Here is a 17096-nt window from a genome sequence, read left to right on the forward strand (position 1 = left end):
AAACTGCTTTCATTGTCCAAACAAACCACCACCAAAGACCCAGTAAGACAAAGCAGATAAATGTGCTCTCAGAGAAGCTGCACAAGAGAGGGACAGGAGGAAGCAGGAAGGGCTGAGGAGGGCAGCGTGTGCAAGGCGGGCAAGCACTCAAGGATTCTGAGGGATACAAATCTGTTCAGAAGCAAAACATCAGAGAGATGCTTAAGGCAAGGGGATAGGAGAGAGGGAGGCCTCAAGGACGCTGCAAGGAATGGACGATCTGGGTTTAGTTCAGACACAGCATAAAGAAAGCGGCATCTGCAAACAGCTTCAAAAGTGGTGGCTGGGATTTCACCTACTGCCAGAGGAGCTGGAAGTGCTGCACATGCCTCTCTGCACAAGACAAACCGGCCCTGAGAAAGTCCTCTAGTAGGAGCCAGGCTGGGCGTGCCACTACAGGAGGAAAGGGCAATGCAGATGTGCCCTGATCCAGCTGTTTCCTCCACACCCCCTTCCCACAGACCCACGGTACAAAGAGGGCAGGGGAGAAGTCCACTGTCACCTTAGCAAAAGGAAAGACTGAAAAGGGCACTTTTACTTTTTATCTTTCAGGGCAACCACTAAAGCTGTGAGTCTTTGCAATGTCTCCTTCCCTACCAAATTCCTTCTTCTCAGCAAATATTCCTGGGAAACACCTGTTCCAGGGGTGCAGCAGCTGAACTGTCTGCAGTAAGAGGACTGCAGACCTTTGCTAACCTATGCTCTGTTACCTACAGTAATGAGCACTTCCGAAGGCTAAGTGTCCTATGACCAAGCAAGGAACTCACTAAACAAAATTACATTAATATACTCCTTCCCTCCTCATTTTTTTGGGTACTTCTTAAATGTCTGCAGACAACCAAGCAAGCAGAAAGCAGCTCAGGATCACAGATCTTTCCTCTCACCCTTTGTTACCACCTTTGTTTTCTGAACATCAGCAGAAAAGGCATAAAAACATGTATTTTTTTCAACCAGGGCCCCTGCAAAGCTTTACTGGTAGTTGTATATATTGGTATGTCCCTTCGCCTACAAATTAAAAATACACATGTAGAGCTACCAGTCTGAACATACAGATGGGTTGTGTGCAAGTTTGGAAGGTAGCCTACCACACAGTACATTCCTGTGCTACCTGTCCACAAGCTCTGAGCACCAGGGCTTGAATACAAAACCAAAACTTCAATGGAAGGGATTTGAAAGAGCTTTTGTTTTGTTCCAGGAGGGGGGTGAAAAAAAGAGAACATAATACAAACCAAACAACAGAGGGAAAACAGACATGAAATGAACACTGGGAATTAAGAAAAAAATATACAAAACATGCAAATTAAATATCGATCATTTAACAGAAACAACTGTTCAAAATGAAAAACAAATCCTAAAAAACCCATCTCATATGTATTTTATTATTAGTTGATCGTGATTTCACATATGTAGTCCTTGTTTCTCATTTTCACTAACAGCATTCCATTTTTTTTTTCTTTACTCTTAAATGTGATTCTTTTTGGTGTAAGCAGTCTCCATTCCATGTGGATACCTAGGCAGTGAGTTCATGAAAACTTAACATGGTCAGGGGAGACTGCTGTCATACTTTAAGGCAGCAAGAGGTAACGTACAAGTCTGGTCAGAAAGGGAAATATGACATTCACTACGTGTTCTGCAGGTGAAAAGAAAAAGTGCTACTACTAAAATGAGAAAAAAAGAAAGAGAAAGCCAAAAGAGCTCTTACCAGCTTTAGTTTAAATTCACTCATCAAAGAGGATATAGATGGGGACTGCAAGAACTCTGGTATTTCTATATTAAATACAGGCAGTAAGTTAAAAAAAAAAAAAAGTCTGTTTTTAGATTTACAAATTATCTAGATGATAACTCTTAATATAAATTATTTAGGAAAATCCTTTGTTTTCCTCCCTAACCAACACCCCTTTCTTAACCAACATCTTACGAACATGAAAGATACTGGTTTCTAAGTCAACATACAGGTGCCCTATGTGGTTTTTCAGCTGATAACATTCTCCATGATTATTGTACTAAAAAGATATCAGTCTGTTTTGGAAGACATCAATCAGTTGCATGAAACAACGTGAATTTAGCTTTTCAACATCATTGCATCACTAATATTAGCCATAACTCTTACTCTGCATTCCCAAACAAAACACTTCAGCGGAGGGCTAACTGCCAGCAAAAAATGTAAGTAAAAATGACATTGTACTCTTAACTTTCCCCATGAATCTAGAGGTTCTATCCCCACCTTCAACTTCAGACATTTTCCTTTGCATAAAGAGGGCAAAAATAGCACCTATTTGTAATACTAAGTAGCTACAATTACAGATCCCAGTAATAATCAAGGAAAATGAAATACAATGCTTCACATGAAACACATTAAACCTGAAATAAGGGACAATCCACATGCAGATGCTTCTATAAATACAAATTCATATTTTCTTTTGCCATGTGTGCACACACTGTGTACAGAAGAACAAGAGCAATGTTAAAGCACTCCTGAGTATTTCTATCCATGATTTTTAGTTACAGGACCAAGTTCCTCATGCTAGACAGCTGTACTTCCCATTATGAGACACATCTACAAATGAATACCATATGTTCTTATACGATATAATATGTACACAGGGAAATAAAAAACATTTGCTGCATGCAATATTAAGTCATATATGAAAACTCCATTTCAATTAAATTGAAAACATCACATTATGACAGTGACCTAAGCCTGCAATTTGGAGGGAAAGGGTAGGCAATGGGTGGGTGGAGGAAGGGAAGGAGCCCTGAATGGGCCTGACCTTGGTGCACAGAGCAGAGACATTTCTAGGCAGGTGTGAGGCAAGCAAGAGCAGAAGCTGCAGGACACCCCACGAGTCCTTCACTCCCAGCTTCCCAGCTGCACTGCCTGACCACTCTGTCCTGCCCTCAGCCCACATGACACCTCACCACACTGGGCAGGATCCTACTGGCTTTCCAGCACTGAAGTGATCACCCATACACCCTAAAATTTAGGGAACCAATACATAGCAACAGTGAAGGGGAGCTGATGAGGGGACTGAACATCCTCTGAGCTCAGGCAGGGTGACACAGTTAAGTCCCTTCCTACCAAAGGTATTAATATCCTTTCTAATACTGTCTGCACTGAAAATGCCCACTTGCAGTCTTAAAAGTTTATGTGGATACAAGAAATATTTGATCACATAAGTAGCCAATACTGTCTCAGAGGATAAAGAATAATTCCTTTGCCAAAATAAGGCACCTGGACAAAGTCATTTGTAAAGAACAATAGAAGTGTTGGCAGACTGACATAGAAATGGAATCACACACTTGTCAGCATGAAAAGGGTTTTAAACTTACAATGACAGTCAACAGAGCAATAGCAATTGATGTAGAAACTCTGTAACAGGAAATTTACAACACCTTTAAACATAAAGATGAAAACGAGACTTTCAAAGAAGGACAAATGCCCGGATACCTAAATTATACTATTTTCTCAATTCTCAGTTCTCTAAATGCAAAACCGGTGTGTGTACTTTACAGCTTCTGCCACCCTTGTTGAGAGTTTTCACCAGAGGTGCTCCAATCTCCTTTGTCTTTGAAAGTCAGGAAGGTCCAGTGAAGAATTTAGGGATATTTTCATTGATTGTGCCCTCTAGGCAATTGACTTAATCTTCCCTTTTTTGTTGTCTCACGACACCTCACTTGGAAGTAAATCAGTTAGAATTATTTGTACAATGCCCTCTCAGAATAAATATGACCTTTACTACCAAGTGTATACACTATTGTTTTGAACAATGAGGTAATGAAGCTGCCTCTTCACTAAGAGCACCAAAGCAGTGCTTTGGCCCCAGTTCCTTCTTTGCTCACACAAGCTTCACTCCTGTGCAACCTCAGAGCACCCCAGGGAGCGCCCCCAAGCACGACACCTCCAGGCCACCTCACCTCACATGAGGCCAACACTTCTCCACTTCTCGGAGCAGTCTAAATCCACACCCCAAAACAACCATATGCCAGACCCTGGGATCTCCCCATCCTTACCAGCAGACTCCACCAAGACAGCACGAGCAGTAAGGCAGCCAGCCTGTTGTACATCCAGTCCAATTCAGGAGAAGGGCAAAGGTGCCTCTTTACTAGGAGAGATTAAATGGGAAATTGCTACCAGGACTCTCAGAGGATCATGTGATTAACATTGAGCAGAGCCAACTAAACGTACAACTGAATCATGCCATCAGCCCAGTGCAAAAGTTAACTCTCTGAGGCCAAAGCAGAGAATAATTCTTTATTCAGAAATAGTGATGGGTCTACATCCATGGAAATAGCATCAGCATCACCTCAGCTCTGCACCTCCAGCCAACAGCTAGGCTTTCTTCTACCAGCAGACATCCAAAATAACACAGTCACCTTTTGAGTTAAGCTGCTTCCCAAAAAATATTGCTCATTAATCTTGACACAGCAGGAGACTTCAATTCCCAGAACTGTACAAAGGAATTGGGATGGACCTCATCATTAGCTTTTCCTTAATCCCACTTAATCCCAGAGGCAATTAGTATCCTAATGCATCCTATTGCAAGGCACCCTTTAAGGGAACCAGAGTATACAGGTCACATCTGTCCACCAGCCTGCCATAACTGGATATGCCAGACAGATTGCCCTTCTTCCAAACTATCAAGCCAGAGAATCGGAGGCCAGCAGACCCTGGTGTACCCAGCTGAAGAAACATGCAAGACATGTTCCCCACATCTCCTTAACTGTAACAATTTTCTCAGTGTTGTGAAAAGCTCACTCTGGCAGATAACAAGTAGGCAAACTCCCACCCGCCTAGCAGCAGCAGGTTGGTGACAAACATGCAAAGCAGATGCTCTGAGAAAGCAAAACCTGTGGCATGAGGGATCCTCCATAATGGAAAAGGACAAAGCAATATCCTCTTCTCCTCTTAGGGTCACAAGCTTCCTCTGTAAGAAACTAAATGGATATGAATCTCCTTTCAGCAGTCTGGCACGGATGAATGTCCCATGACAACTCACTGTAGTACCACTCTCACATTCTTCTCTGATGGCAACCAGCATGAAGCAAACTGAATGATACATGGACTCACAAAGCTTGAAGAGCTTTTGGTGATGGTGGACTTCCTGAGGTAAAATTGCCAAGCTATTGTTTGACCCGGGAGGACTGCTATCAGCAATGGATACATTGTACTAAGGGATCAGGAAAAAGACCTGGGAAACTCATGCTCTGCTCCTCCAGAGCTAGTGAGTTCAGCTACAGGGCGGCTCACATATCACTAAATTAAAGTCTTTTTCTTGAAGATGACAAGGCACGTTGGGAGTTATTTTAAGTCATTTCCTTGTTTAAAGTACTAGCATAGTTTCTTGAGAGAGTGGCAGCTTGAAATGGGACAAAGGATCATCTCTGCCTAGCTAACAACAAGGCACACAACCAAAGTAATAATTAACAATAAAAATCAAAGCTTTAAAATACTACAATTCCCTCACTGGTTACTGTGCAAAGTATTCATCCCACTTGCAAAAGTATCTTATGCTTTTAAGATATGTTTACCTGAAGGGTTTTAATTTTCCACCTTAAGTAAAAAAATCTAAATTTATACTAATATTTTGACACTGATCAATTTCATCAGTCTTCAGAAGAATCTTGCTATAACTCAAACTACAGGTAAGTGACTAAGAGTCCTTAACACCAGATAGAAAATCATTCCCTAATGATAAAAAGACTATATTGGCATAAATGTATTTTTCAATTAAAAAATAAGTAATGCATCCAAAAAAAAAAAAAAGAGGAAAGAAGGATAAGCACAAAACATGTTCAGCAATTCCAAAGTCCTTCAGCCCCTCCTGGCCCACTCCCCCCAGTTTATATACTGAACATGACACTCTACGTTATGGAATATTCCTTTGTCCAGTTCGGGTCAGCTGTCCTGGCCTTGCTCCCTCCTGGCTTCTTATGCACCTGCTCACTTGCAGAGCACAGGAAACAAAAAAGTTTTGACTTACAGTAAGCACTACTGAGCAACAACTAAAACATCAGTGTGTTATTGACATTATTCTTGTACTGAATCTAAAACACAGCCCTGTGCCACCCACTAGGAGGAAAATTAACTCTCTCCCAGCTGAAACCAGGACAGCAGATGTGACCTTGATTCTTCTATTTAATAAGTACAGTATGTCTTCCTAGTGATTTGTGCAAGATAATCTACCTGGAGAAATATTTCTTAACTATTGAAGCTCCTTTGGATCAAAATTGAATTACATTTTTATGTTTGGGTTTTTTTTATACTTTATACATTTTTATATTTATGTGACAAAATTTGGAGGGTGAGAAAGAAATAGGGGCTCAAAAAACCTCAGGAGATTAACATAACAGAACACGATACAAAAGGCACCAACCTTGTCCAGAATCAGAGGTTGTGCACCTGTGTCCACACCCTACCACACACAGGGGTGAAAAATGAAATCAGAAAGCTAAAGACCAAGGTAGGATGAAGGGAAGGTTTCTCAGCCTAGGTTCAAACTCACATGAATACAGCTACACAGCTGTCTGATGGGGTGATGCTGGTGCTGGGCTACAGTCTGAGCACAGTGCACTGGACATGTGTCACTACTCAGCACATCCCAGTAATCTGTTTTCTAGGAGGATACCCAGCACTCATACAGGAAGGAACACTCCCACTGCTAAAAGACAGCCAAGAACGTGGCTCCAGGCTCCTACAAATTTTTACACACAAGCTGAGATTACAGTACTCAGTTTGAAAGGTTTGAAAAAACTGTCATTTCAGGTTGCTTATGCTGGGTGCTTTGTCACCCTGTTTCATCCCATTCCATCCCGTTCCATGCCGCACTTCTCACTGTCACAGCCCTGTGCTGACCACCAGTCTGGCTCCAGACGTACTTTTTTACCCTACCTAACTCTCACCTGCTAGCTAACTGCATCTCACCTAGCAACTTCTGCAAAATCATACAACCAAAACTGAATTTGTGCCTAATCTGAATGTCAGAGATTAAGTATACACATATATTTTAAATTAAGAGAAATTTTAACAACCTATACTGAGGTGTGTTTACTGAGCTCTATATCAAATAGTTCTGCAAACAGTCATGAGCAAAAATATGTAAGCGAATGTTTTTCTTACCCTCCCTAATACGGGATGACAAAGCCTTCTGAAACAATCTCTTCAAAAACTCAAGCAAGACCCAAAAACCAAAATGCAGTGACAAATCACACGAATTTTAATACCATACATCTTCATAAGCTGTTTTCTAATTTCAAGTCCAAAGTGCCAAATACCAGCTTTCACAGCATGAAGCTCATTGTTTCCCATAAACTTTCATAAGCAGCTCCTACTTACTAGGAGAAAAAAAGATTGTGTTAGTTTGTTCTTGTATGTACCATCCACAGTAAGGAGTTCAAACAAATACGGTCCCTTTCCTAGCTTTCATCTCAAAGGAGAACAAGTACCACAGTGTAAACACCCTTTTCAGAAAGGGGAAGACAGGCACTGGACAGATGGTTAGATGTTTTCATTTGTACAAAGTATTATCAACTACTTGTATTTGTAAAATGTCCTTGAAATTTAATATCTTAGTCTTTTCTACTCTTAAACCAGAAAACATCACAGAAATGAAAAGTTAGGTTGTGTTTCCTATAGGAAATCATGCAAGCTATTCTGATTATACTTCTCATTCCCAATACTGTTTTCATGCACTACCTTGGGCACTAAGAAACCAAAGCAATCTCTCTAGTGCAAAGTTCAGAGCAAAGAAAGGTGTGTTTAAACAAGGCACAGATCAGCAAGCTTTCAAGAGCTTATCAATGGATGACCAACCAGTGCATTTAGAAACTGCACTTTCATTAACCTCGTTAAAGTCTGTGGGAATCCAAGCTGGGCTTTTGTTTCTTTTGGTGAGGCAGGCTGCACAGTGACACGTGCAGAGGGGAAGGCAGGTTATCAGCAGCTCTGTAGGAGGAGTGCAGGTGTTCCCTGCACTGTAATGCACCTGGATTCCAAGGATCTGTTCTCACATCACAGCGTGCCTTCTGCAGGCAGAGGCCGTGCACATGACTAAATCACTGAACAGCATGAGTCAGGACTAAATGAGCTGGAGATGAAGCTTTAGAGTGGTTGTTAAAGGACAAGCTGTACGTGAACTGACTAAAAACCTGCCAGTACGAAGTTAAGCCATCAAATATATTTTCAACAAAACTGAACCAATGGGGCTAAATGATATCAGATGAGCCTCTCACAGGATGTGGCCACAGCCACTACTAGGACTCATAAAAACGAGTTAACTTGTCAAATTACAGCCCCACAGTGATCACATTAAGCTGGCTCAGATGTAGGCTGCTGCCAGAGGATTCTGTCAAACCCCCCTTTCCTGTGAGTTTCCTTCACTTCCCTTGTGCCAACACCATCACTGATGCAGTAACTTGCTGAGTTAGATTAAGGAACTAATCTGCCCAAAAACAACACTTGCAAAAAATATTGCTTTCAATTGAATTTTTTGTTAATCCAGCTTGACCTACTTCAGTCAACTCAGAAATGCCAATGTGAGGATAATAAAAATATTAGGAAGGTATAAGTGAGAGATGGAAAGAAACTCTACTTTCAGTGGTGTTCCCCACTCTTTTCAGCCCCCATTTATCTCAGCCTAGTATGACCATGACCTGCAACCACCATCACTGCACATCAAAACTTCTGCTCATTCAGAACAAGCCTTAGGAGACAGGCTGAGTGGAAAGAAAAAGTTTCATCAAATATTGTCTCTTTTCAACAGAACATGAAGACATTCCTCAAGTCTACCTGAAATACAGGCTTCTCAGGAGAAGGTAACACAGGCAAGCTACCTGAATGAGTCTAGCAGGGCATTAAAGCCCAGCCTCTGAATGAATTATAATGATGGGGACGACCACTCCCACAATGATAACACCATTATCAGTGCTCCCTTATCTAGCTGTGGCAAAGGCAAGCAGGCTGTGAGACTCCAGAAGCTACACTATGGATCTGTAAGACCTCCCATCTTCTGAGCAACTGCTGAGAAAGAAAACATCTTCCACTGGACTGTAGTAACCATAGCTCTGGTGTCCTGCTGTGACTGGCCACTGAGCCACAGCTCTGTGTGTGTGACAGCACTAACAGGGCTTCCTCTCTCTTCAGTAGCCAAAGCTTCTGGTTATTGTTCCAAGCTTTGTATCTGGAATTACAGACTCGTAACTACAGCTATAACCACAAATATTACATGAATTCTTGAGCTACTGCAAGCCTATTTCTGCAGCTAAAATCTAACCTTGCACTTTCTTAACCCAGGGGCAAAGTTACCTCTGGCTACAGTAGACTCCTGGACCTTGCTGTTGTATTTTATTAAAGGCAGAGAATTTCTGATAGAAATCTGATAGAGATGATACTTCATCAGTGGCCTTGAGTCCCACCATTGTTCTGACAATTACTTACAAATCTGTTAAAAACCATCAACTGATTAAAAACACTAAAACTTGAGCAATGTACTTTACTAAGTACTTATTGCTAAACATTGACCAGACAATTCTCGCACATCATCCTAATTATTGTCTTGTTTTTCAACTAGCGACATGAATTCAAAATATCTGACTTCCCAATGCCAGAGTAAAATCTGTCTGGGTGTTTAGGGACTGCTGGACTGGAAGAAGGAGTTGGAGGAATGGTAAATTAAAACCGTACTGATGCTAAATCAAGAAAAATGTGCTAACTGTTCTGCTGCAGTTTGGCACTGAGTATGCATGATAAGGTATTTATTTATTTGCTGAAGACAACACTATTCTTACTTTGTTGCTTTCTCATGTGTGGTGTACCTTCAACCACTATTCCAAGTATGCTAAAAACATTCAGACTTGCTCCTCCTCAAATACTCCACCCTAAACCATTTTAAGTTCCCTAAGCATACAGGAGCCCCTGCACAGGAAACATTTTAACACATTTTTATTGCCATCTTTTGGCCTAAGAAGCCTACATAGGAAAGAAGGCTGTTGGAGAAAGATGACAGATAAAACATCTGAAATTACCAAGAAATAATTTTTAGACTAACAGGATTGGGATGCTGTATCAGGAAGGGCAGGGAACAGTCACAGAACAAGACAGAATATTGAGCAGCTTACCCTCACAAGAAAATATGACCAGGTACATAACTATTTCTGTGCATGCTTTTATTCTGCTGTAATACAAGGGAGCTAGCCCAAAACTATAACCAAAGAATAAGTTCATAACTTCTACTTTTTTTGTGAGTGCAGAGGTGCTCACCCCATAAGCTGCTCAGGATATCATCAAAAATATACCTCAGAAAATGATGGCTAAAATTGTACTTAAGGAATTAATCAAGGCCGTCTATTTTTTACATCTCCAAATACTCAGAAACAAATCCTCCCATTTTTTCCCTATTTATTTGGCTGTAAGTATTTAAATTCCCTGCCCGAACATGATTATTTTGAGACCATGACACCAAAGTAGGTTCATTGCAAAATGAACAGCAGCCCTCACAAAACAGCCTGTTGGCACATTGCAAGTACTCAAAGCTTACGAGCAGGGAATTTTTCTTCTCCTGGCCAAGCAGATTTACTGAGGAGTCTGGAATGACAGTCAGTGAGTTATGCACAGCCAAACCTGCAACACCGCTCACAGCGGGGGCCTCGCTTTATCACTTACTGTAATTACGGCCTCCCTTCAGCCGTAGCATTTCAGACACAAAAAAAACGAAGGTGCACTTTTAGTAACTCCAGTGAAAAAAAGCACCAACAATAGAGAAGGGTACAGGCACTGCAAATGTTACCCAAGCATGTATGAGTAACCTTTTAAAACCTTGCAGCTTTCAGCTCCTGCTTCATTAGTAACAGTTACAAAACAAGAGTAAAGTATTGGCAGTAGTAACAGTTCATAACATTTTTAATCTAGTGCCAATCTCAGAAGACTGAAAATGCCATTAGTCTTATTCAGAAAGAAATTTAACAATTCTGCTCATCAAAGAGAAAGAAGATAGAGAAACAATTAACTATTCCACTATGCCACACTTAGAACACTGGAGTTCAGATTTACACAGCTCTTCTGGCACTTTGCTGCTCCGTACCATTCCAGTTTTGCATAAAGGCTACATGCTTACAACAGCACATCTAGTAATATACTGCATTATGCTCAGTATCATCCAGATTTGTACACCCTCAAACAAAAAAGGGAAAGCCCATAACTAAAATATTCAAAAAGCCTTCAAGTTTCTCATTTGTAATACTTAGACAAACATGACATCTCGTACACTGTATGTTATTAAAATAAAAAAGAAAGCCTGTATACAGAGGGCCCTGATTTTCCTCTTTTATCATATGTAACTCTACTGATTGAGCAGAGTTACTCTTGTTTGTATCTATTTAAAGGTCTGTCTGACACAAAATAGAACTAAATAGACTGTTTGCCTTGATAGTGAAGGACATTAAATCAAATCTACACCCACAACATAAAGTAATCTAAGTCACCTGCTGAACTGGGCTTGTTGAAATAATGTTGTTTTATCATACTGACAGATGCTGAATGGATGTCTAAGTCCAAGAAACAGTGATCATGTCTGCATAATGAGGACTGCACTGAAAGAGTTTCAGCAGATCTAGGGCTCAAAAACGACATGCAAATTGAAGGGAGTTCCACCAGGATTCTTAGAAAAACAAGATGGCAAGACTGCAGTATACACAATTGGCTAAAGTGGTAATCAGCAGCAAGGAAGTGATTTTACCTGTGTGGGTGACACTCATGAGACTGACACTGAAACACTGCATGTAATTCATGCTGGGGAGTGAAGGAGCAGCAAAGCAGGAGGGTAAATGTAAAGATTGATGTTGAAAATGCTGAAGAAAAGTGTCACAAAAAGGATTTTCAGACTGAAGAAACAAAGGCTCAAAGAGAATCACTCCCTCCACCCACCAAAATAAAATCGAGCAGAAAGCTGACCATAGGTAACTGGCACTAGGAGGGCTTTTTAATCTATTGGCAAGATATAGCAAGAACCAAAGGCAGGGGCAAGATAAATTCAAAGAAGAAATAAGATGCAAACTAGGGGATGGGAAACCCCATGAAGCAGGAATCCAGAATCAAGGAAGCAGGAAATTTTGGGATACCACATCTTCCTGTCAGTAGATCAAGTTACCGGGATTACTATATCAGTAATCAAGCAACACATTGAGGGTCTGCCATATACTCCACATTTATATATGCATGAAGTACAAAAGACACAAAAGCAATTCAAACTAAAGCAAATTCATGCCTTGTTGCCTGTCAGCTATATCTGAAGATGTCAATAAGGATTGAACAATAAACATCATTCAAATTAGCAGGCAAACCCAAGGCAGAAAAGATTTTTCTAATGTATTCAGATGAAGACTGTGCTCATGCAAAACATGTAGCAGATAAAAAGACTGAGATGGTTTTGTAAAGTCAGCTGTAGTGGGATGGATCTTCACTCTGCAGATAGCTCTTTCTGCTTTCATTGAAGCAAAGCAACACATGGAAGGTACTGTGCTGAGCCATCCATATACTGGCATCATGAAAGGTTACAGGAACAACAATTGCTGTGATGACAGAGGGGACCTGGAATCCCTTCTGTACCAGCAGATTGCAAGTGAAATTGCAAAATGCTCCACCAGCTTAAAGCAGTTGTGAATAATCAGCTTGTGAGTTTGTGGCTTGTACACTGAGCATTACATGTATCCCTCACAGTACTTTACTCCCTTATACTGGATTTCACTGGTTTTCAATTCCAAGAGTGAGTCACTGGTAGGAAAAGAGGGGGAGAGGAATGAGAACTTTTCTCTCTGAAATAAAGGAGATGGAAAATGACCTTGAAAAAAGGCATGATTTCATGCTTACTGCTAGATTTCTTCTTGGCTTAAGATAAAAACTATTAAGACTTCAGATTAAACTGAGCAAACATTTGAACAAAGAATATGGCAGATTATTCTGGTAAGGAAAGAATAAACTCCCCTTGTATGTATGATCTGTAATGTCTATTACGGTCAATGTTTGAAAAAATCATATCTTGTGGGCAATTCACAGCAGAAGTCTTTGTTATTTCTCCAGGCTCAAAGGACACCTATCATTCATGTTTCTTACTCAGAGATTAAATAGCAAGTGAGTGATTTAGACCACAGCAGTCTGTAGAAAACACCAAATATTTTATGTCCCTCGTCACCCACCCCCAAACTGAACACATATGCTACCACTACTAAGTCTGTAAAGCCCGTATTTACAATGATATATAAAATTAAATATTTTTGTTTATGCAGACTTATACAGTAACCCACAAAAAGGGGCACTTCTCTACAAGAAAACCCAACTGAGACTGCCTGATTTCACTGTCACACAGATCCAAGCTTGAGCTGGTGTCTCCCAAAGTCAGGTGGATTCAGTAACAAAGCAGGATGGTGAAGATCTGGGGCTGCAGGCCCTGACTAGCAGGTGTCACTCAAAAGAGGAGACCTGAGACTCTTTTCCAGAAATGGCCTGGGGTTTAGTTCCATCTCAGGGAAACTCAACTGATTGTTCTCATTTTGCAAGTGAGTACCAGCAAACCAAATGCAAGATTTAAATAAGGCAAAGAAGGCATAGAACTGCAGAGCCTCTGAGGACGAGCAGCCTAGGCTCTGTGAAACACTGGAATCTTTCTTAAATTATCAGCAATATGAAGATTTACAGGCTCCTTGGAAGTATACAAAGTGAAACAGGCACTGGCTTGCAAAGCTTCAAAACTCAAACTGGTCTTCCCATGTAAGTTAATGCAGTGCACTGAAGGGGCAGCAGAAGTGCACATGCTGGTGAGCAAGCACAGTGACTCAGGGAGGCTGTCACATGACAAGCTGGTGCAGCACAGGAGACAACACGGAACAGCAGCATCCCAAATAGGAGAGAGGTATGGAGAGGAAAGTAATTCTACCTCCAGTAGCCAACACACTCAGAATCATTTATTTATTACTCCGTTTGCATTTTAGGCTTGGCTCTTGAAAACGCCATGCAGCAGAAGTTTATTCACCTCATGCACAGGTGTGATGGTGCAGTTAGTTCTGCATGCACATTGCATGTACTCACTTGTTATAAATCTACTCCCCATGCACTGAATACTCCAGGCTTGTCTCAGCCTTATAATCACATCCAAAGAACATTTTTACATACATATATTTGCATACACATACACATTCACTCACTCTTCAGGAGAGAAATAGTCCTACAGAAGACCCTCTGGATGGCATTTGATTGCCTGAGGGTAAGCCCACACAGGCACAGAGGAGAATGTTGTTATCTAAAACCCCTACATGTGGCTGGCAAATATGACACAGGACCTGTGGTGATTTCTGCCAAAGTATATGGGGTAAAATTCCCAAGGAACCTAAATGGCACTGTAACCTATGCTAGCAGGTTTGGATTTCACATGTATGAAGGTGACATACCTATGATCAGTCACTGAAACAGAGTTTTGGACTGCAGCCTATCTGATTTGCTCTTGAACTCCCCAGCCCATATAACAACAAATGGTTCCATGGGATGGCAGAAATTATTTAAAATTTTGTGCATAGATATCATAAAGAAAAGGACACCAAAACACAAGTAGCATGACAGCCAATAAGGCATTACTGAATCTAACAGGTTAAAACTGGAAAGCGAATTAAGGCAATATGGAAAAGAGAGCTATTAAAATTGAATTTCATACTGTGTATCCCACCTTTTGATTTCTCTGAGAAAGTTCTTAAGATAAATATTTAGGTAGACCACAGAAATCGCCCAAAACCAATATCTACACCATATAAAGATAATCCTTTAACTGATACTTATGCAAAATGCAAAATAAACTTCTCTATGGCAAAGACAGCATCTCTGATGCTATTGTATGCATCACTACTATTCAGGCAATATTCCTAAATTGACAAACTTGGAAGTAATCACACTGAGACTGTTCTAGATTTTAGCCTACTGAACCAATGGTAAGGTAAGCCTTTCCAAAATGTAAGTATTTCACAGACTCATTGTGTCTTTAAAGGGCCAAAAAACTCCAGAACAGACAAGTAGCTCAACAATCTATTAGATCAGTAAAATTTTAAGTCTTTTGAAGCAAGAGTTCTCGTACGCCTGAAGGAAAAAGAAATGGATAGGAAGTATACCTCCTTCTTTCCTAGGATGTCACTTTGTTTGGAGCACAGTCAACATACTGCTTTTTCCAGGAAGCACCAGATATACCAGCCTGTAAATCTTTCCAGGATGCACCAGGATGCTTCCCTCCAAAGATAATGCAATTTCTAACATGCACTGTTTTAAATCCCCATGAAAAAAATAATTCAACATAGTTTCTCTATTAATCTTTCCAAAAGGGCTGCTTCATTACAGCCGGTACTGTATTACACTGGCTTCCTAATATTCTGATCCCTGTTAAAATTTACACAGTTTTCAAATTAGCAGTGAGATGCTAACCCAGATATTGAAAATTGTTCTCATTTTTTTATTTTTTAAAAAGGCAAAATAAGCTCAATTTCACATAAGTAACAAAACACAAAATCTGGACTGCAGAACTGGTCCACTTGCACGCTGTGAAGTGCCTAACAGAAGAACTTATTTCAATAAAATATTTCAGAATTATTTGGGTTTGGGCATTATCAGTATCATGCAGCTCTGCACATCTTGGGAATGCTGGCGAAGAAGGAAAGTAGTTAGAATAACGGGGTGGAGCAGATGGGAGAGAAATCCCACAGAAAGGTTACAAATGTTACATTACAGGAAAGTTTTGTTTGTTTGTTTTTAGAAAGACCAAAAGAGAACAAGCAGCCATTCCCCTCCCTCTCTGTTCCCATGAAAATACTCCCAATCTCTCTCACTTCAGAAGTGGAAAACATTGGGGATGCATGGCAGGAGGGAGGGGGTCAACCAGGACCACGGAGTTGAGATCCTGGTTAATAAAAACAGGAGAAACAGACCTAAGGTTCAAATTTAGAGTGGCACAGCAGAAAGGCAGAGAGGTATCCTTTAGGATTTTAGTTTAATGAGCTAAGTGGCAAATGCGCATGGCCTGGAAAGCTGTACTACTGTCGTGGTGGAACTCAGGCAAACTAACTGTGGGAATCCTCTGCTCTGTGCAGTGGAAACATGCACATTTGTTTGCTATGATTACAGAAATGAGACCAATTTTCACATTTATTTCCCCTTCTCTTAATCCCAAACCAGAAAAATTTGTGAAGGATTGCTATTATTTGCTTGGCAATGTCCCAGTTAACCCAGGAGGCTGTCCACAGAAGCAGCTGCAGAGGAGTTGGAATCTCATGAGATTGCTGCTCCTAATGGTGTGTCACTAGCACACGTGATAAGTTTCTTAAGACACAGACAGGGACTGTGCTCATGTGTCCAGGGCCCCTAGGGGCTAAGAATGTGCCGCTTAGAGCCACATATCCAGATGTGTAAAGAAAAGGAGAACTGATCCTAGCAGTCTACAGATACACATCTTTACTCAGAAGTTATCCCAAGGAGCAGGGAAAGCATTTTTTATCTTATCCCTCCTCTTCCATGGGGAGTTTGAGGAGAGTTAAGAGAGGCAAAGAAACACCACAAACAATAAGAAAAAGTTTTTGGATTTTGTGATTTCTTGCAAAAATGTACGTATTTTCCATTCCATTGGAAGTGGCCAGGTCTGCAGAGCCCTTATGGATGTATCTAAGATGACATCAGGACCTCAAGTGGGGTTGATAAATAATATTAGTCATGGAGAAGGAAGTACCTCAGTAAAAAGAGAACTTTGTGGTTCTAACATGGGGTAGGAAGTATCTCTCAGTTCAGTCCTTGCTTCTGTTGTGGACTCTAGGGTGTGATAGACCACAGTGCGTCTGTTATCTTTTGTCCAGGGGACCCACTGTACTTCCTTTTATCTTCTTTTAATCAGACCCTTTTAATCAGATCTCTTTGATCACATACACTCTTCCTATGCACACATGGAAACAGTGCGCCAGTTTCAATACCTTCCCAGTTTCAGCTGGCTTCTCAGCATTATTAGAAGTCCCGCCTTTATCAATGGGACCTTTGTTGACAATTTCAG

At 40.8% G+C, this 17096-nt stretch overlaps 1 protein-coding gene across 2 annotated transcripts in view; it reads right to left on the minus strand.

Moving 5' to 3' along the window:
• Positions 1–17096, minus strand: part of ARHGAP18 (Rho GTPase activating protein 18) — a 95209-nt gene that overhangs the window by 50752 nt on the left and 27361 nt on the right. The window lies entirely within an intron of this gene.

The sequence above is a fragment of the Corvus moneduloides genome, chromosome 3 (assembly GCF_009650955.1).
Source record: "Corvus moneduloides isolate bCorMon1 chromosome 3, bCorMon1.pri, whole genome shotgun sequence".
NCBI lineage: Eukaryota > Metazoa > Chordata > Aves > Passeriformes > Corvidae > Corvus > Corvus moneduloides.